The 21,907-nt window shown below is 40.7% G+C and overlaps 1 long non-coding RNA gene across 1 annotated transcript in view; it reads right to left on the reverse strand.

The window, feature by feature from the left end:
• Positions 1-715: 715 nt before the first annotated feature.
• Positions 716-21,907, reverse strand: part of LOC121659104 — a 49,537-nt gene continuing 28,345 nt past the window's right edge. The window contains exon 2 of the long non-coding RNA XR_006014160.1: positions 716-983. This is a non-coding gene — a long non-coding RNA (uncharacterized LOC121659104). The remainder of the gene's footprint in view (positions 984-21,907) is intronic.

The raw sequence follows: 21,907 nt of genomic DNA on the forward strand, positions 1-21,907 counted from the left end.
TAATATGCAAAGCAAAGGAAATGTTTTGCTCCCCTTGATTTTTTTCACCTTTTTTTTTCCCCTCAGGAGACGGAACAATACGTTTAACTGGTTTCTCCAAGGTCTCAGCTGCAGCTTCAGGTTTGTTTGGTACCTCAGTCAGAGGTGAGTGATTTATACTCCCTCTTCTTTCTGCCTCACATCAGACCTTCTCTCACCTACCACTGGGTTCTCCTGAGACTTGTTTCAGGCAGTTTGAAAACCCAGGGTCTTCCCAGGGAAAGAAGACCTCCACAAATGTGGATAATGCTAACTTTTACAAACTCCTCTACCACAGCAACGGCTTTGCTGTGTTGACTTCAAAACCATGGCAGATATAATCTATTATCAATTTCCCAGTGTGGTGATCCTGTTGTAACTCTCCTTCTTCTGGCTTCTCGCAGGTCAGAAGGCTTCAGAGGCAGAAAGTGTTGGTGTGGAAGGGAGATGATGAGGAGGAGAAAATGGGTGAATGTATGGGAAAGTGGCTACAGCACGAGAAGATTCCCTTCCCTGTACATAGGATTTCCAACAGGTGGAGCCAGTATGGCAACTACCCACAAAAATAGGGAATGAACCTGAAAGGTGAAAGCTCCAAGGGAAGATTTCATGAGGGGTTGTTGCAGGAGAACATCTGAAATAATGAACCTATAATGGCACACAACCATTAGCCCCAGGAGAAGAGATGGGAGGTGGGCACTTTCTGCATAGTTTTTAATAAGTCTCATGGATCCAGTAAGCACACATTATGCAAAGAACAGTTTAATCTTTCCTAAACTAAGCTTACAAACAAAGATGTTAAATCACTGCAGGATCCCAAGTCTGGAGTACAGCAGGGGAGCCTGGATGTCATCAGGAGGATTGCTCATATACTGTCACATGCAGCTTCCCAGCAGGTGAGGGAATATGTGGAAGCAGGGAGAGAATGTTAGCCCAAGCTGGGGTGGAGGAGAACTTCCAAAAACCTGCAAGGGAAGAATAAAGGTTAAGGAGCTGAACTATACACACAGATCTCTGCTGTTTTTACAAAAAACATGCTTTAATAAACTGTGTTTAAAAAAAAAAAAAAAAAGTGTATTTTCCTTTTTAAATAAAATAAAAAGAGCAATGCTATTTTCTTTTTGGAGAAGCTATTTCTGAGTCACTACACCCACCTGACACGACTCCTCACTTGCAGAGCAAATATGCCTGTACCCCCATGCATACTCTGAGAACGCCCAGAGGTTCCTCCTTGGGAGAGGCACAGAAAGCCAGGCCTGGTTTAGGAGCCATCAGCCAGTGAAGGACAAGAAAAGGTGTCAGCCACTTTGTAAGTGTGACAAGGGGAGGAAAGTGGGCTGAGAGGCGAATGGGTAACTTCAGCACATGACAGAGACATGATAGAAAGGCACAAGGGATGAGATAGTGAAGATACTGTTTTTTTGAAGGATGACACAATTTAAAACAAAATAAGTTTGGTCAAATGTTTATCACAGTCTCTCCAGGAACCTCCACTGTTCCTGTTTATTAATTTTAATGATATGGTATCTGCAGTTCCTAGTCAGAACCAAGGCTCCCCTGACACATGCATCACAAGAGGATGGGGCCCTGCCATGCACGGCACACGGAGAAGGAAGATAAATAGTGCACCAAGAATAGACCAGCAGGATAAAACTATTCACATGACTTTTGAAGCCTTAGAGAGTCCCAATTTTCTTTGGCAGGAAATTATTCTGTCCCAAAAAACTTGTCTTCATTCCAAACAAAGCTAAATACCACATCTGAAATTTCCCAAGCAGAAAAAACCCCAACAACCACTATAGTGTTGGTTACAAATATAACATCAAACCAAGTACATCTCAAATGGTTTTCTGAAGAGTATAGGTTTCAATTAATCCATGCATCCTAGCTTGCCTGAGCAGTTCTATGTACACACATACACACATCTGCAGTTTTTAAAAACATAAATAGGCATCTGCACCTGTCTCTCCATTTTGTTGCAGCTGTATCCTCTTTATGTTTCCCCAAGAAATCATGTTTTGACACACAAAAAAATACTCCTCTCCCAGCCTTGAGGCTGTAAAGAAAGCTATGGATGCAACAGGAATGAAGCCAGCAGTGTTCCAGAGAAATCTGGGAGAGGGACATTGGACATACTCCTAAAACCTGGAGTGTGCAATACTCACAAGCACAGACTGTCGGCCGGCCCCTGGCAGGTTTTACCATTTCTGATGGCAACATGAAGGAGGACATAAAGGTGTGGGACTGATCTCCCCTACCTGTAATTCCCTGGAAGTCCAGACAGCTAGAAGAGAGCACTAGTCATCCAGGCTCCCTTTGTACTCAGAGGAGAGTGAGCAATCCCTTCAGAGAAGGATTCATCCCTTCCTACATGGATACCTGAGGCAGACAGGATGAACCACCCCTGAAGGGACTCTCTCTCTGCAGAGTCCTCCCACCACTGCAGAGGGGCTTCAGACCACCACCATAGATTTGATGCCTGTTACGAGCCAGATGAGAAGAAACCCTCCTGAAACAACGCTTTCAAAGCAGTGTCAGTGTCATTTCAGGATCCCAGCTCAATTCTCTATTTCACCATGTGCTGTGTCTTTCTGCCTTGTTAGTTTATATCACCCAGCAAAGAATGGGTTAATTAACACCATTGGGAAGTACAGTGCCTCTGGTGAAAAGCTATGCCTGTGAAAAGCTGAAAAGTTTGGCCTGAAAAGCCAAAATTGCCCTCCATTTTTAATTATTGACATTTTTATTCTAATTAGTGTATCACCAAGAAGTCATATTCTGCCCCCAAACACTTCTCCTTTGTTTAAACCTACAAGACAACTTCCTTCATTTTAATTCCAAAGTTGTTCCCCACCTGCCAAGTTTTGAGTGTAGTTTTGCCATTTATTACTATGTATCAAACACAAGAAAATCTTCCTGGTAAGAGGTAAAAACATTCCCATTTTTCTCCTGTCCTTCACCATAAGTCTGTCACACATAAGGAAACACTGGCAAGGGAACCTGGATTACTGTATTTCTTCACAGAGGTATGAGCTTCTAGGAATACATTAAATAACCCAACTTAATTTTACAAGTGCTGGTCATATTCTTTGATATTTTCCACTTCAGGGACCATAAGGTTTCCCCAAGTCCAGTAAAGTAAATTTTTTAAATCTTTGTGAATGCCAAAGGATTAAAGGATGAATTCAGAGATTTAGAGGCAGGTAACTGTTGTGGGTACAGCACCAGAAAGCCTGTCTTCACAAGTGAGCCCTGCCAGTGAGCTGCTCTGTGGCCTTGAACAAATCACTTCACCTCTCTGGTACTTCTGCTTTCTTGTCAATATTTTTGTCTGCTTAAGTGTGTGGTTCCTGGGGCAACTCCTGTGGGTTTGTAAAGTGCCTGCCAGTATAGGATCTCAGCATCAAACAGAATGACACCGTAGTACAAAAATAAGGACAGAAATTCAGGAAGTACAGGGATTTGAAGGGAAATATCTGCAATGTATTTTTAAAACCTCTGATGCTATTGGGGTCTCCAGATCTCCGGGCTCTGAAGGTGTAGCAATTTTTTAAAGGACTAAGTGCCTGTCATAGATCATAACAGGGAAAAATGTAGTCATCTATGTTTTTATGACTGGCCTCTATTCTGCTTGGCTTGGTTATGTTTAATACCTGTGGAGAAGGTAATTTTAATGAATAAAAAGAGAGAGAAAGGGAGAAAGTGTCAGCATGAGACTGGGTATGAAGTTATTGAGAACAGGAGTGTAAATGTGTCAAGGAAATCCCCAGTGATCCAAAAGGGAATGCAAGTAGCTTTGCAAGCAGCAGAAGCAAGCTGGAAAAATTGTACAGGGGTCTTAGCTTTGCAGAAAGATTTTCATTTTTCAAACTGTAAATCAAACCAAATTAAATCGAAACTACATTTCTATAGCACCTTTCATACTGGGCTCCCAAGGCACTTCACACCGAAGGCAAAGCCACTGAAGTGTTTATGAAGGCAGCAGGTCAGAAGAGCCCTGAGCCAAGGTGTGGCTGGGAGGCAGCAGCACCAGGAGACGTCACCGGCTGAGAGGTCCCTGCACCACAGAACCAGGCTCAGCACTCCCACGGGAGGAGGAAAGCCAGGAAACATCACAGTGCACAGACCCATACATGAGGTATGAGGCACTGGTAAGCCATATGAGAGCTCTCAGGGCCTTTGAAAAGCAGACACAACACAAGAACTGCCCAACTGCTCCACAAGAACCAACACAGAAAGAGGAAAGGCAACTTGTGCCTCCTCTGTTCTTTATCCACAGTCTAGCATTGGTGCAAGAAAATGATGCCCTAAAATTCCACCAGTGTACGCAGCCAAGTACAGGCAGAGCTCCTGGGCAGCAGCCAGGTTTTGGGGCACACAGTCTCTGCAGGCTGCCCACCTCTACAACCCACTTAGGAGCAGGAGCAAACGGCCCAGCCCTTCCCTGGCATTGCTGCAGCAAGGAGAGCAGGCTGACCTGTCTCCTCAGCCACACTCAGACATCTGACCACCCCCTGGACCAGGCTGGATGGAATACAGCACCACCCGGACAGCAAAACCTTCAGTTGCCACAAAACAGCTTTCTTTGCACCAAGGTTAGGAACAAAAATGTTCCTGGGTGCAAAAGCTGAAAAAATCCTTTCACCAGTAACTCTAGGCAGGCTCAGCTTTCTAAGGTAAATTTCATCTCTGCTAATCCTATCAGTTAATATTGAAATCAAATACAATATGGTATTTGATATGACAGTCTCCTTCTTATGAAGTCAGCTGCAGCATTTTTTATTTGCATATGATTTAATTACATTTTCATTCCAGGTATTCCATTCTGTGTATAGTGGGTAAAAGCACATGAATTCTGTATGACTGTGATGGTAGGAGAGATTATGAAACTTAGAATAATGCTGCAACGTTAGGAAATATGGAAGAGAAGTATTGCTGTTTTAGGAATGAGTCTTCAGGAGGATGGGTGAAGTGAATAAGCAATACAGTCCCATTTCTGACAGATACAGAGCAACATTTCAGCTGCCCATATAATTTTTAAGATAGCCACAACCTTTTTTTGTAAGATACACTACCTTGTTTACAGGTTTGAGCTAAACCACTACTCAAGGAGAAAAATCTGCAAAAGAGAAGAACAGCAGGTCACCTCAATTCCTGACAAAATGCAGCTATGGCATTGCTGGGCTTACTCTCTGTGTTTCCAAGGGGTGGGTGGTGGGTATGGGGGACCTCTGCCCTGGGTTCTCCAATGTGTATTTGCTCTGTAATGTTTCTGCTCCCAGATTAACAAGAAGCATTGGAAATCATAAAAATTTTCTGCATAGTCAGAATGGAAAATACAACATTTGCAATAAAGGAAACAGCTGAGCAAACTGTTGGATGCTGTGCATCAGTGACCATTGTTTATGGTCACTGGTAGTGAAAACCAGTAAGACCTCTCAGAGCCAAACACTTGCTTATTAGCTGAAGACACATGCACAACATTCAAGTGCAAATAACCCCAGCCACCTGTAAATAGTAGCACATCATGTAGAATTACTTCACTCTCTATCACACCAATTGCAGCCATCAAGTGTGAGCTTGAAGGAACAGCTGTGAGAAAGTGGTGATAAGGAGAAGACCCAGTTGTTTTGCACATATAAGGAAGGATTTGTGCAGACTGGGGATACAAAATAGATTCCCAGTCCTCAAATCCTGACATGAAGAGTTAGTGGTAAACTACATTTTTATGTTAAAAAAAAAAAAAATCTGAACTTGTTTTATGACACACATGTTAGTCATTTGTCTGTCTACCACATCAGAAATTGTTAAGGGAAAGAAAATACCACGTTCTTATATATTCAATTGATACAATGGAATGGGCAATGGGAAACATTTCCGGTCTTTTAAGTGCTGAAGACTTTTTTGTGTTCCTGGATTTTGATCCTGGCCAAGTTTGTAACTTCACAGCATTTTCTGCCTTAGTTTACCCATCAGTGGGTTGGGTGTAATGACAGTGCTGCTTCTTAACTCAGAGTTCACATTTTCAAAGTGAGCTGAGACAAACAGAAGGTGCTTTATGAATGTAAAATATTGATTTTTTTTTTCTCCCAGTTTGCGCAAGGTCTAGAACTTTATACAGTAGTTAACGTATTCCTTGCACACAGCACAAACTTCTTCCTTTCCTGTAGTGAGAGGATATTTAGAAAGAGATTTGGAGACAAAACCAATTCAAACAGGGCTGCCTGCCCATGAAGAACAGTGATAAAAAGCCAATTTTGGTTATTTTAGCATTAAAATGTTTCAGTCATAATAATCCTTTATTTACTGGTTATTGGGCAGCAACTGTTAAATGGTATGGCACAATTAAGTTTTCTGTCTTTCTATTAGGTTACAATTACAAGGAATATTTGCCTGTAATATCCTAGCTAACAAGTAGGTAAACTCATAATATGAATACCCAAGTATTTATACTTGAAAACAACTGTATTCAGACCAGAGCATAAAATTATTTGAAGTCACTGTGCAAAGTTTCCAGTGTTAATGTTTCACTAGCTCTAGGTGCATTTCCTCCAATGTTGAAATTGTGAATACATGGAGACAGAAAAGCAGGCAATGATTTTCTCTGGATTAGCCATTTCTGTAATGCATGTGAAGGTCTTAAAAAGTTCGCGACCAAATTTGGAAAACTGGAAAAATTTGCTGCTTCTGCTGAGGAGAAGGAAAGAACTGATTAAGAAGAATTCCAATTAATGATGTAGATAAAAGATGTGAATAGAAGATTTGTAAGTGGCAAGTAGTTTTCTTCTTCAGAATAAAACTCACAGTCTTGTATTTTTTCAACATCAGATCCATTTTTCTTGTCATTTTGAACACTTCACATTCCTTTTCTGGAGTTATAATTTTAGCCTTCTATAGAGACAATATTGAGAAACTCCTCTTTTTATGCACACAGGCATTTCAACTGAGATATATTTACCAAGCAGATATGTGCTAAACATAGGCAAGACAGCACAATCCTCTAATGCAAACACACACACACACACACAGAGAATTGTTTCAATACAAAAGGTAGAAAAAATACTGATTTTACACAGTAAGTTGATAGGCTGAACAGTTCATGTTCAGTAATACTGGTGAGCTGGTTTTGGAATATAACAGGAGGTAGGATGACAGTAAAAGGAGAAGTAACTACTTTAAGTATTAGGAGAAGTGACTTTTCAACAGCACAAGAGTCATACTAGTCCATCACAGTCCATATACGCAGGTTTGCATGGTTGAAGCCCATGCCCCAGGAGGCTTCACAGCTGTTGCTACCCAAACCAGTCAGAGAAATCCACAAATGTTTCAGATAAAGGCAGATAAAGTCTCACATGTGTGGACAACAAGATCAGCAAGCTACATACTTGTGCTTCATGAAGAAACCACTGTAAATAATAAAGTGACCACCACTGTGTAATTATCTCAATGACTTTTTCATGCTATGGTTTTGCCAGATGAAAGCAAATCAGAGGAACTGAATTTTCCCATAGATGCTTCAGTCTTATAAGAAGGAATGATTAGTCCCATCTTTCCCCTTCCCTGCTTCTCACACCCCAGGACAGCTCTGGTTTTTACTCTACTGCTGGCAGAGGGATATCAGTACTTCTTGTAATTCAACCATCAAGCTTTAAGTCTGCTTCCCAAGGCTAAATGGAAGCCAAATCTCAAAGCTGCATGCATCCTATGGCCTACTGGGATCTAAATACAACTAATTTCTGCTGGCTGAACTGTAATAATGAAGATTTTGAGTGCTCAGTGATAAAATTGGGGAGGCTGTATTTAAGGCAATGGAAGTTACACCATGTGCAAAATTCTATTCCCCAGACCGAGATGAAAAAGCTGTTGTTGAATGTTGCATGGATAAGACAGAAGAAGAGTATAATTTATGCATTATAATTGAAATCAAAGAAGCATTTCCTGCTAATGCTGTCATGCCTGCTTTGCAAGGCTAACCCTAATGACCAACAATTGTACTTTTTAATACCATTTCCGAAGCAAGTGGTGGCTAGGGAATAGTCCCATTGGAACACACACCACACATGCCTCCCGTACATTTCTTCACGTACAATTCACAGATGAATGCTTTGCAAGACTGTGAATGCACGACTTACTCATTCTGGAAGAGTGAAGAGTCCCATAAAAGCATTTACTAATAGACTCTCTGGCAGGAAAATCCACCTCTGTGCAGTTCCAAGCCACTCTAAACTTTTCTTAATCACCTAATGAACAGTGATTCCCTTTCATTGTTGGGAATGGACAGGTAGGTTCAGAAAAAAATAAGGACCAATACAAACCACTGTCCACAAATGTGGTTGGACTGTTTTTCAGGACAAAGTAAAAAGTCCTTCTAGTTTAAACAAGAAGCAGAGAAAAATGAACTATTTATTTGTATTTCTGACACAGCAAAAAGCCATATTAAGAAATGCCCTAAGAAATCTGCGATGCCAAGATTTTCAGATCAGGGTTTACAGGTGCTTTAGCTCAAGGTTGAAGATGTTCAGGTGGCATATTTACTTTGGGGATAATCCCATGAAGCACCAAACCCATCACTATTTGCTGAAGGGATAAGAATTATCACTTCTTACAAGTACTAGGCAGAGTAGCTTTAATGGAGAAAAAAAGCATGGAGAACAGACTTCCCACTCACCTTCCTCACAGTTTCAGGATAGTACCAACAAGACATTTTACCTGCAGTCCGACATTGGTTGCATTTGCCCGTACTCAGATAAGCTTTCTTCTCCAGTATTAGGGTCAATCTAAAGAGGTACTTTTAGGCACAAGGACCATCACTGGTAGGAGCCACATCGTCACATTTCTTTCCTTCTTATCTTTTCAGCTTAGCCCTTCCTTGTTTCTCCAGCATAACTACTTACAGCAAGAGTATTAGATAATGATGTAGCAAATCAGGGATAAAAGCCACTGGTCATTAAAACAAGAAGGCATCCTGGGTTTAAGAACTAATAAGATGGCATTAACACTATAATTACTGTCACATTAGGGCCACATCCATATCTGTGCCAGCAAACTCTTGGAAAACCAAATCTTTTTTGTTAATTGTTTTTCACGATCCTTTTGTCTCCCATGCTTCTCCTGACTGCAAGTCTGGCTCGTCCAGCTCTCCCCTTGCTCTCAGATCTTACACAGAGAAGTCTGTTGGCTCCCAGCAAAGAGAATGCACTAAACACACACACGAAAAAAAAATCTGGATTTTCCTTAGTTCTTATTTGCCTGAAAAACACACGAAAGATTCATGGATAAATCCATACTAGTGTTCCATACTAGTGTTGACATATCACAGAAAGCAGTAAGACAGCTATGAGAAATTAGCTTTTATGCGTCTGTGTCTGCCAAGACTAAAATCTTTTCCACCTCCAGTCACTAAGGGTCTTCCTAGAGTAAAATCCCTCTTGGATCCTAAACTAAACTGCTTTTGATTTTATTCAGTTGTGTATAAGACCCTCCTTGCTCCTAAATGTAAAGATACAAGATCAATAATTTCATCACAGCAATAATTTCTACTCTGTGTCAGATAGGAATTGTTGACAGATGATGCTCCATCTGTCACAGTATTTTACAGTAACAAGCCAAAATACAGCAAAAAAAAATTGTAAATTGTACTGTTAGGAACTGTCGCAACGGAGTATCTTGGTTTTTTGGAAATACAAGTTGTTATAACAAAAAGCTCTAATTCAAAGCCTGGATCCTGGGACAGGGATAGCTATTTAGCATCTTTGGACAATGAGGTTTAAATCAAATACTGCCTGGCAAGGCAGTATTTAAAGTAGATTTACATGGGCAGACAACCACACACCTGCTCTCCTTCACACTTGGATCTGGACAGTGCAAGCTAGATCCCATCCAGAAGCTGTGTTAGCGTGCTCGCATGACATCAATCCCCAGCTACCACTGAAGTTATATATTCATATTCCCTTGATTCAGTGTTCAAACAGAGCAGTCACATAATGGTCTGTGTATACTCATTCCAGCATGCACAGGGCCATGTGTTTAATGGGGTTAAGCCAACAAGTATGGGGGATAGGAATGGCAGATGGTATGGAAACAGAGTAAACTTGGGGACAGCCAGGGATGTGTGATCCCTGCTGGCACCCACTAGCACCCACTGGTGAGGATATCCTGTGGTTCTGAACTTATCCCTTTCTCCTTCTTTTCCCATTAGCAAGGTGATAGCCAGAACAGATTCAGCATCTGATTCCTCTGCAAGGGTAAACTCTTTAAAATCTATGCCTCTGTCTAACCTCTAAGTGTGTCATTCAATTTTCTAAACCCCATGTGCTTCCCTTTCCTTCCCAGATCATCAGAAGGGTGAAGGCAGTAAAGACGGATGTTTCTGCCCTTGAACTGGCACTCATTTTCCAAGTCAGTTTTCTATCACTGACTCCCTGCAAAAGCTGTTTCCCAGTAAAACACGTAGACGTGGACAGAAACAAAACAGAGTGCCTGATGCAGCAGAACATACTGGAACATAATGCACAAATCAATGATCACTTCAAATTTAAAACTTCATGCAAGTCACACAAACCAGAACCACTCAGCTTTGCAGTCTCTGTACGAAAAAGAAACAGAGCAAGACAGAAAAGAAAAAAAAAAAACCTGCATAGGAAAATTACATCAAACTTGATTTATTTTCTGTCTTTGCTGGTATATTCTGGGCTTAATTCTTCTTGTATCCCAGCTGTTTCCCTCCTTTCCACCAAGCCCAGTCCAATGGCACAGCTTCCTCAATGTTTGCTGTGTCTTCGCTGGGTGAGCAAAGCCTTTTCATTTCACACATCATTTACAGCTCGCTGCTGTGATTTCAGAAAGTCAGTGGGCTTTTACCAAGCTAACAAGTGAGATAAACATTTTGTGTGTCTGCTAATTCTAAAACTTGTGCAGATTTTCTGACAGTAGGTACTCTAAGCAGTTAGAGAAATTCAGCGGTTTCAATTCAATTTGCACCACATGGCAAACAAGTTTGCCCGGGAGTCAGTAAATAAATCAGGAAGAAAGAGAGGGAAATAAAGAACAGACTCTTCAAAGTCACATCCTATACCTATAATGCAAACCTAAATTCTCTCAACTTTCAATGTATTTTACGTGCTTACTAAATTGATGCACTCATTCCTGGTTTGAACCAAGAGAAGAAAGGTAAAGATTTCTTTCTTTCTTTTTTGTCTTTGAGCCAGATTTAGACACTTTCTCCTGGAGTAAGAGAATGACTGCTCACTCAGGGACAAATACTGGATAATGCATCCAGCTGCCCAATGTGTCCAAATTGAGTCTGTATTTTCAAGATCACTGGACATAAAAAACACAAGAATCTGGATGTCTAATCTGTACATACAGGATTTTATCTGATACTCCCCAAATTTAATGGCAAAGCTCCTTTTTACTTTAAAGGTACAGAACCAGAGTTCTATATGTGCATGTGTAAATTGAACAACTATATGTTCAAATAACAGTATGATCTGCAAAGATAAATCACAGATGCAAGTCAGGTGTGGTTTTTATGTATGTCCAGCTGTGTGTCCAAAGCTTTTTAAACTGTGGTTCTGTTTGAACAAAGAGAAACAGGAAAAGCAAAACTAAACAGAAGAAGTGTGAATTTTCCCCGAGAGATTCTTTCATGCGAGAACACCTGAGTCCATTCTTCTGTGCTGCCAGGGATATGATCGCTTACTGTCAGCATACCACCTTATACTAAAACAACAGCAATTTTAAAAAGCATTTTTTAAAAAAGCACAAAAATTTTGCTGCCTGGTTTGTTGTGGTTTTCTTATTTTCACATTGCTAGTACCACTCTCCTATGCATAGTGAGCTTTGGCACCACAATATGACTAATTCATTCTGGATTCTTAGAATGTCAACACCATCAAACCTCAAGATCAGAAATTAATTAAATGAAAGAAATGCACATCTTATTTATTAACAACAATAGAAGAAAGGGAATGGTGAACCATTTCAACCTGCAAGCCAGCAACTGGCAAGCAAAGGGCCTGATTCTCCTACTTCCATTTAACTTCATTTAATAGAATAATAAGGCATAATCATAGCTAACAGAATTGGCAATAAAATGGCTATTCAAATTTAATCAGTATGGGAGAGTAAGGACTAAAAAAAGGATGAGGGAAAAAAAATGGATGGGTGCCTGCTATCTGGCATCGCAGTCCGGAGACTGGAAAGTGATGATTGTCGCATGTTCCTTATTTCACACAGCAATATGTTGTAAGGAGGATGGAACCAGTCACATATGTTCTGGGCCTGGCTGGGATGCGTCTGTTTTTTACGAGCATGAAAAGAATGTTTCTCCACATTAATCAGGACTTAAGGAAATACATAGCTACATCTTCCAAATCAAACAAGAGAAAGCCAGAGTGAAGAGGATTCAACCTTCTGAAGCAAAATTATGCTTAAGGCAAAACCTCAAGAAATTGAGAGGACCTCCCCCTTAACTTCAGACTCACATTCCATTTGCCCTTACAGTGCTCAGAGAAATACCCATATTGCTGAGGGATATCTCTTGTATATACACCCCCAGGAAAACAAAGATCTAATTTAGGAAAATACTAAAAATCTCAGACCTTACATACATGCCCAAATTTAAGCATGTGCTTAAATGTGTTCCTGAAAGAAGCTCCAGTTGTGTAACTGGTTTATTTCAGCTATCATCAACCCTGAAAAGCTAAAAATTGAACCATCAGCATTTTAGTTATATCACATCAGAGCTAATTTTTAAGTTTGTCTCCTGAAGGATGCTAAGTGCCATATCTAAAACATCCAAGGTCTTTTTCTTTTGGATAGAGAAAATGTAGCAGATCAGGCAGAAATGCACAAGGGTCTCTGAATATTTTTGCTGTAGATTGCTGTGCAAAACCAATTATTTCATAAATTTAAAAAAATGCAAAGCAGGATATTTCAAGCAGGAAACAACATAAGTAGCACTAGTTTTGAGAGAAATAATCATGTTATTATGGAATACTAATCTAAGCAAGCTTCTTTATATTCCAAAATATTGTTTTATATGTGGCATTTCATATTCTTTTTGCTGTGTTTTTTAAAAGGGATGTAATATTTAGGAATTGAACTATTAGACCTCAGGAAGGCTGTTATCTCAGGAAGAGAAGGACTCAATGCAAGTGCTTGAAAAAGACAACAAAACAGTGAAGGGAAAAATGCCTCCAGTGCTGAAGATATTTTTAAGATATCATTGAACAATGTTAGCAAAATTAACACTTGTAAGAAAGTAGAAAAGGAGCAAGAAGCAGGGCTCAGGCAAATGCTAACTGGGGAGTTCTTCAAATTCCTGTTCAGAGGGGCAAAACAGTCTCCTGGGTAGAGGTCCTCTGGGATTTGGGAATCAGGAGCTCTCTCCCCTGCCATCACTTCCTGAATTCCCAAGTGACTCTGCATTTAAAGCCAAGATGTTGCTTGATCTGCAGAACAAGAGCCGTGAACTTTGTGTAGCATTTTGAGATCTGCCATTGCAAAATTCTGGGTCAGGAAAAGGAATTCCAAAATGTGCAATTAGTTGTACACAAGGGTAAATGTATAAAGCAGATCAGAAGTTTCTACTGCCAGACTTTCTTTTGAAACCTGTTTAAAATTCCAGTCCAAAATAGTAAGATGCCTGAGTCTTCTCTCCACTAAATAACTGAACCAGCGAAAGGCCGTAGTGGTGAATTACTGCTCTAATTTTTCATTCTAGTTTATACCAAATTCACCATATTTCAGTTGTTCTAGAGGTCGATATAATAATATTTTTTTAATTACATTTACATGAAACCTTTTCTCTCCAAATACTTACCCAGGTATACACAAGTTACACCTCATTACATCTTTGAGAAGCAAATAACCACAATGCACCTTAAAGAGAGCTGCACAAATGCAAGGGAAGTAGCTTGCCCATGTCCCCCAAAATGGTCGCCAAGGTCAAAACTGCTTCCAAATCCCTGACATTGCCAGCGAAAGTATTTGTACAGCAGTGCATTAAAAAGCTCTGTGGCTTAGGGGGAAAAAAGTAATTGTGGGTAAATTTGGGGTTGCAGCTGTTATTAGGAGGAAAGGAATAAATTACACAGGCCTTCATTTGCACTGTGCAGCTGCAGCTCCCATCAGTGGAATACCTTGAGGACAGACTGATGCAAAACATCACACCTTCAAAAGCAGGGGAGCTGTTACTGGGCTTCTAGCATCCCAGCTGGGCACTTGTGAAAATGTTACCTATAATGGCATTTTTGCTGATATAATCCCTTCCTGCCTTTTTTGTTGTTGTTGTTCGGGTGGGTGGGTGGGGTTTTTGTTTTGGTTTGGTTTTGGGGTTTTGGTGTTTTTTTGTAATGTGGGTGCTTCAAACTTTGAGCAAAACACATTGGTTACTTTTTCTTCTTCTTACTGGGGTATTGGGATCATTTCTGAAAGTTCATAGAAGGACAGAGCAAGAGAAATGGTAACTTTAAATTGCAGAAAGAACTCTATGTTTTATTTCTTAATGTAAATGTGGCCTAAATGTTGAATCTTCGCTTTAGCAGGAAAGGTATTTTAACACTTTACCACAAAAATACTCTGTCTCCTTTCCCTATGGTAGTCTCTTTGTCCCTCATGTCTTTCCAGCTGTATGGAAGTTACGTATTAGAACAAAGGTACTACATACTTCTGGATTGAAAAATTAATGTGGTCCCTCTCTCAGATATTAATTGCCAGGAATGGGCTCAGAAAGAATTACTGAGGTGAAGCCTAGATATAAGAGCACTAACAGTAAGTATTCCTCAGCTTTTTGGGGACTCAGACATAAGATTAAATGTCCCTGTAACTCTCAGCCTAATATCTCAGCCAAACCTATAGCACTGTCATAGGTTTACAAGCTTCTTTTTTAGAAGCTTCTTTCTATTCTTTTTCATCACCCATTAGACTTTGGGACTGTAAAATGCCTTTTGTTCCTGCCAGCAACATTTTCCCATCATCCAGATTATGGATTCATGCACTTCCTTTACTGTAATGTGACTTTTTATACCCAGTATAATCTTCTTATAATCATGCACACTTGCTGTAAAGGAGAAGAGATATTTTCCAATGTCTCTGTTCAATTATTAGTGTCATCTGTAATGAACTATTCTGGTTTAATTGCAGAATTTGTCTCTGTTGTACTATGGACAAAATAAAACACAATTGAAGATTAATTTAAATAGGAAAACTAATGTTCACAGCAATTACTGCAAAGCTGAGGGTGCTTTTTCAATTTGCTCCATCTGATGAGGTGATTCTTTTGAGAAGACCACTTGGTTCATAAGCCTGATGCACAGAGAACTTAACGCTCAGGGACACACATGAACACTCGCACATTCATAAGTGAATGGCTCACTTCTGAACTACAACACAGCCAGTAATTTCACATCACAAGATGTCTGAGGGAGGGTATTACATATTCAGCCATGGCTGGATCAATGTTTATATCAAGTGATTTGACAAAATCAAAAGTGGTGTCTATCTTGGTGATTCCCTATTTACATTTAGGGCAGCAATGAGAAGAAGCTAAAACTGCTGTATTCTCTTTGACTGTGGTATACTCGTTCTTCGCCTTAAAGTGAAAAAGGCATCAATTATGCTAGAACTATTTTTACCTCAAATGCAGTTGCCACATTTGGGGACTAAATTTATTGGTGCTTCAGCCTGATTTTTCAAGAGTGGTCAATTCAAGTTCCATGCCTTCAACAGTAGCTGTAGAGGAACAAATTTTAGCTTTTACAGAAAAAGAGGGTTGGGTACACAATGCCAATCATAAACCCCATGTTGCTGATGTTCTTGGTTGATAGTCTGAACAATACTCTATTTTCACACATACTCATTTTCCTGTCCTATCCAGATAACAAACCATTAAGATTAGAGAACATACTAAGCTGAGCACAGAGAAAGGCTTTTGAAAACAGTGCCTTAACTCTTCTGAGAACCCTTTGTTTGTGAAATGGCCATAACTCTTGCATAATATTATCTAATTTTACCTAACACCTCTCTCTACAGTATTCTGCAAGACCTAGGGATGATGTGGCCTATAAAACTATTTTGTTACCTGTTTTTCCTATTAATGGAGCACCACTTCTTCTGTTAGTTTCCCATCAGGAACCCTGCTGTACAGTGTAATGTATAATGCATCTCTAGACCATGTAGCTGAGCAACTCTCTTCCACTGGCTCAGTCTCACTTTGGAAGTAACGACTTGCCAGAAACCACTAAGATGCTCCATACAAACAACCAGAAATTAAGGCTCTGCAGGGGAGCATGTCACTGCCTCACAAGGAAATAAGAAGCAGGGCTATGGCAGCCCACAAACAGATCATCTTTTATCACAGTTTAGTCAACCATCCTTACAGCAGATTTCCTATGTTTCCTATTCTTTAACTTCCAACCAGTAAAAGGGCTCCCATGGCTGTGGTGCAAGGTCCTTGGCACTCACATGCTGTTAGCACTGTACCACAAACCTTCAGAAGCACCACTGAACAACTTGTTCATCCACCACCACCAAAGCAGTAATGGTGTCATTCTCACATGCATCACCAGCTAAGGTTAAGTGTTATATCTTTTTAATGGCTCATGCACTTTCTATCCAGGACTCTCCTCTGGTGTCGGGGGATGAACTAACTACTCACTTGTGTCTCCAATTTGTGTAAATTAGCATTTACATGATATAATTCCCCACCTGCACACACATTAAAGAGATGTGTATTTCAAAGTTGCTCTTCCAGGACATATATTGATTCACACCACAAAAAGTCATCACCTGTCAGGGCAAAGGATTTGATTTACACATGACCCCGTGGTGCACAGGGAGAGGTCAAGCTGCCATGAGCTATGATCCTGCCTGAAACTTCTGTGGATCTGGAGGAATGGCACTGACCACTTCCTACGAGCCCTGCGCCCACAGCCAGCTGTCAGGGAGGGGTGCAGTCAAGGTCACAGCAACACATCCCTTTCAGGGCAATCCTTGCCATTGCCTCGAGAGAAATGTCTCTTTGCTCCTCCATCTAAGCAGTCTACTCCTTTTTGAAAGACAAGAAATTTCTTGCACTTTGCCTTTCCAACACTACAACACAAGTTGCTGTATAGGTCACTCAACACACATCTTCCCCCCGAGTAGGGAGGTTTAATAGTCCTCTCCTGACATCTTTAATAAGCAGCCTGACAGGTTATGCAGCTTCCAGCCATTTTTTGCTACGAGCTGGGTAAAAGCTAGTGGAAGATGGTGGGCGTAACACTTCATCCTTTCATTCAGAATAAATTCAGAGAAGCCATTAAGGTTCTTTATGAAGCCAGATGTTTGAAACAATAATGATCTCCACCCCAAACATAATTACGTGCCATCTCCCAAAACAAAGACACATGTGGACAGAGAGGTTTCACAGGCAATTATGTTGTGAGGGTTTGTGCGTGACAGAAACAGCTAGACCAGAAAAACTGAGGAAGAAGACAAAAAAAAAGACCTTGTCACTATTGTGACAAAACGGGGAAGAATAAGTATCTGGATGAGCAGGGGCTGGGGCAGAGAGACCTGACCCTGTGTGTAAAGAGATTATCTTCTGTCAGATTCCCCACCGGTTCAAGGGAGCAGTTCCTCATGCATTCTTTGTCATAATACAAGATTTCATTCAGACCACCTGATTGCCTCATCCATCTCTTCTAGCAAAAGAGCAGCAGTACCATGAACTTTGGCTAACTTCTCAGGTCAGATATTTGTAACACCTAACCTACAGGACTTTTAGTGTCTGTGCTCACACACATCATCTAATGAGTGAATTAAGCTCAGATTGTATTTTGAGTGGGGGGTGGTTTTTAACCACTACACAAGCTGTGCAAACTTCCACTGTCTACCCAGCCCTGCATACACAGTTTAGTAGAAAAATTACTTCACCCTGGAGGACACTGATGCCCAACATGGAAACTTGTTAAGTGTTTGGTGATAACAGTTAATTTGCAGTCACAGTAACATTTTGCATTTGCTGCTACAAGAACAGTACACACGTAATGGCTCCTCAGGTGTAATAGCCATATTCCCCAGCCAGTAATAAGCAAAGGGTTACCCTTAGTTTAACAGATATCCATAATGATCACATACATGATTTTAAGGGGAAAATGTGAAGGAAAGGGGAGAAAGGGGAACTGCCCTTTTGTAACTAGAAACTGCATACTCTTCATAAATTCACTGCTATAATTTGCAGTCCAACTTTTTTAGCCATTGGATAGATGCTTTGCAATTCAAAGTCGTCATATGACTGGTTTTATTCTTTCTTGTCTTACAGCTCATATGAGTGCAATCTTAAGAAAGCAGTGCTTTGGACCACTTGTACTGATAAACAAAATGAAGAGGACAATCAAGCTTTTGAATGAGCCACGTATATCAACTGCTGACAACTCTTCCCTCTGTCTCACTGTAGTACAGCAGCCAGCTTGCACAACAGCTCATCTTTGGCTGCCTCAAAGCACCATGTCTTTCCCAGCTCCTCTCCTATTACCAGTGCTTCCTCCCCATCATGCTCTGCCTCTCTGCATCCCCTTCACTTTCTCCAAACAACTCTGAGGAAGAAACAGAAGACTGTTCTTCTCCATTGATCACGACAGCAGTGTTCTCAATCTCCGACTCCAACCCGGAATAAACCTATAACCCTTTGCTGCTTTCCTCATCCCTTAACTAAAGCCTCCCCTTCCCAAACACTGTTCCCTCCTGCACCCTGCAATTGTCTGTGTGCATCTCCTCATTCCACTCACTGGCTCCCTTCCCCAGCTTCCCCAGCTGCAGTGGGTTAAAAAGGAAGTATAAGATGTTGCCTGCAATTGATTTTAATTCTTTCCCTTGTGCTGCCCCTGCAGGCACGAGTTGGCCAGCCCAGCTGTGGCACTGAGTGAAGCCAGTTCCCCCTCACGCACAGCCTTCCCTCAGCAAGCTGGGACTGATCACAGATGGACAAATGCACACGTACAGTCATATTTATTTCTTTGCATTCTCTGGAGTTACCTTACAGTATGAGGTCTATCAGAAGAAAACATCTGCTTTGTTTGTATTTTAAGGTAATGGTTTACTCTGGAAACACAAACACGACAGCAATGGATCTTTGTGGGAGAAACAGAGGGGCTCCAAACTGAGAGTGAAATGGCTGAGAGCAGCTGAAGTGTACAAGCAAGATGAAAATACAGAAGTCTTCGGAAAACAAAAAACAGTGAGGGAGTTAACAGATTTTTGAATACTCTTTTTTTTTTTTTTTTTTTTTTTAATAAGGCCCTAATGTGTTGTTTTAAGGAAGTGAATGAAAGGAAGAAAAGTGAAATTTTCCTGACTACCACCATCTTTTTAGAAGAATCAAAATGGTGCAGAGAGACTTCGGCTTGAACAGGCATCTCAAATTTCTTCTCTCCCCATGCATAACATTCCACAAATCCTCTTGCTCATCAAATCATCCAATGGGTGAGAAGGCCACAGTGTTAGATCGTAACTGGTAGAACACCTAGCATGATCATCTACAAGATAAGTCTGTCAGTCTATCATTGGAGCCCCTTCTTATGTGACAACCCCTTTCCTCATGCCAAATGCTCTTGAAGACCCTTTCACTCTCCAGTAGCTTCCTGCAAGGCCCCGCATGAGGGGACAGACTACAAGTTATGAACCACAGCTCAAAGGAGTGAAACAAAGTGAACATGACAAAAATGTGCCACCCACTAGATCAGGTTGTTCAAAGCCCCATCCAGCCTGGCCTTGAATACTTCAGTTGTGGATGTGGGGCATCCACAACTTTCCTGAACAACCTGTTCCAGTGCCTCACCAACTCCACAGTAAAGAATTTCTTCCTAACGTCTAATCTAAACCTGCCCTCTTTCAGTTTAAAGCCACTCCCCCTTGTCATATCACTACATGCTCTTCTAAAAAGAATCTCACCAGCTCTCTTGTAGCCCCCTTTTAGATACTGAAGGATGAATTTCTGCTCTGTCCCAGAGTGAGTGTAAATGAAGAGCCCTAGAGGACCTGTCAGTCTGGGACTAGCCCATGAGAAAGGAATAATGAGGAAAGGTGGTCAGGAAAGGTCCTGCAGCCCTCCGTGATACCAGGACTAAGAGGAATGAACAGCAGGACAAAGCCTGCACAACAAAAGCATGTGAGAGCAGCTGAAGGATGTCATCGAAAAGCTGTGGATGGATTCACGGATATCCAGAACACCCTACATATTCTAAAACCCTGATCCATGAAGCTAAAGGAAATCAAATGCCTGATGAGTCTGAAGAGATGAGGCCTGAAAAATGGGTGGAATAGCATAGAATTTTTAAAACACTAATTGACAACTGGTAGAGTAGTGCTGCACCTGCTCTGTGAAGACTGCAATATCTGTAACTGCACGGGGTAGTTCTCTAATGAAAGCCTGTATTCTGTAGGAACTGATGTTGCTACCAGAAGATGTTAGCATGACAATCATGTCCCAGAACAGTCCAAGATTTGGTTTTCTGGAAGCAAATCAAGGTTATGGGTTAAGATTGGCTCTTATATTGACATCACACCTAGCTTTACAAGTTCCTAATTGTTCTTATTTATTCCTGAAATAAGGAGAGATCATAGGAATTCATGATGCTTGGTGTGTGGCACAATGGGGTGTACACATCCTTTCAGTGCAAACAGTGACATCTCCAAATAATAATGAACAAGTAAATTATTTTGTCTGGAGATCTCATCTTAAAAAGGAGAGCTCACGGAAGGATCCTGCTGGACACTCACAGGTCACCATCACTAATGTGATGTACCTTATTCAGCAATTTGTCCAAAGACTCTGAAGAACCTTAAGAGCTTTAAAAAATGAAACAGATTTTAAGCCTTGTTATGTAGCAACTGTAGTCATCTTGCTTTACTCCTTAAATCTTACTATTTTTAGAGAGAAAAAATTAGAGACACTTTTGGGGAAGGGACAGCAGAAATAACAATTTGCAAGTCTTCTTGCTGAAATGTATTTAAATCACAAACGCTGACATTTCACTGAAATTACACTTTTCCAATAGAGGGAATGTAGAAGAAAGGAGGGCTGACCCTTCGTGTCTTGGATGATAAATATTAAATCTACTTGAACTCTAATAATTTACATAAGTTGCAGCAACAAACAGAAAAGGGCTGGTTGAACCTAAAAGAACTGGAACATTTCTCAGTGCTCTGGGAGCCCTTTCTCATTTCAGTGTGGCTCAGCGTCCTTGGCTATATTTCCTAGCTCTCTGAAGATGAAATACTAAAGCTATTCAGCATTTCGCTACAGTTGCAGAAGAACATGGGAAAGAAGCAAGTGAAATTACAGGAGCAGAGACTGCCTTTTGTTATTACACTTAAGTTCTACTGTCATGCACTTCAATTTCAAAGAGCAGCATTTGTAGCTGAAAGAAAAACTCACTCCAGCACTTACAAACAATCAGAAATAAACAGAAAAAAAACATCTAGGGGGAAATACACAATCTTTATCAGAAGTGGAATGGCCACCGTTATATACAAACAGGGAAGACTGATAGCTGACCCCTCAAATAAATGGCCACAAACCTTTCATTTGTTGGGAACAGTAAAAATTGCCGGAATATGAATTAACTCTACTGCATGAAACTGATTTTCACATTTACCACTGCCTGAGAATGAAAAGAGAATTTGTCCTTAGAGTGTTTATCTATGAAGAAACTTCTCTATGAATAACCACACAGCAAGATTATAATTTTTAAGGCAAGAGACCCAGTGAGATGTGGAGCTGTTGTCATTCCCACAGCAGTAATTTACCACAGAACACATAGGAGGGTCAGTATGTCCCTCAGGATTGGTCTCTGAATTAGGGCACATAACATCCTGACATCTTCTCCTGAATGGTTCCCAGGAA

This window comes from Corvus kubaryi, unplaced genomic scaffold (genome assembly GCF_017639235.1).
Source record: "Corvus kubaryi isolate FWS band 111438036 unplaced genomic scaffold, C.kubaryi_AGA036_p1.0 split3-73, whole genome shotgun sequence".
Taxonomy (NCBI): Eukaryota; Metazoa; Chordata; class Aves; order Passeriformes; family Corvidae; genus Corvus; species Corvus kubaryi.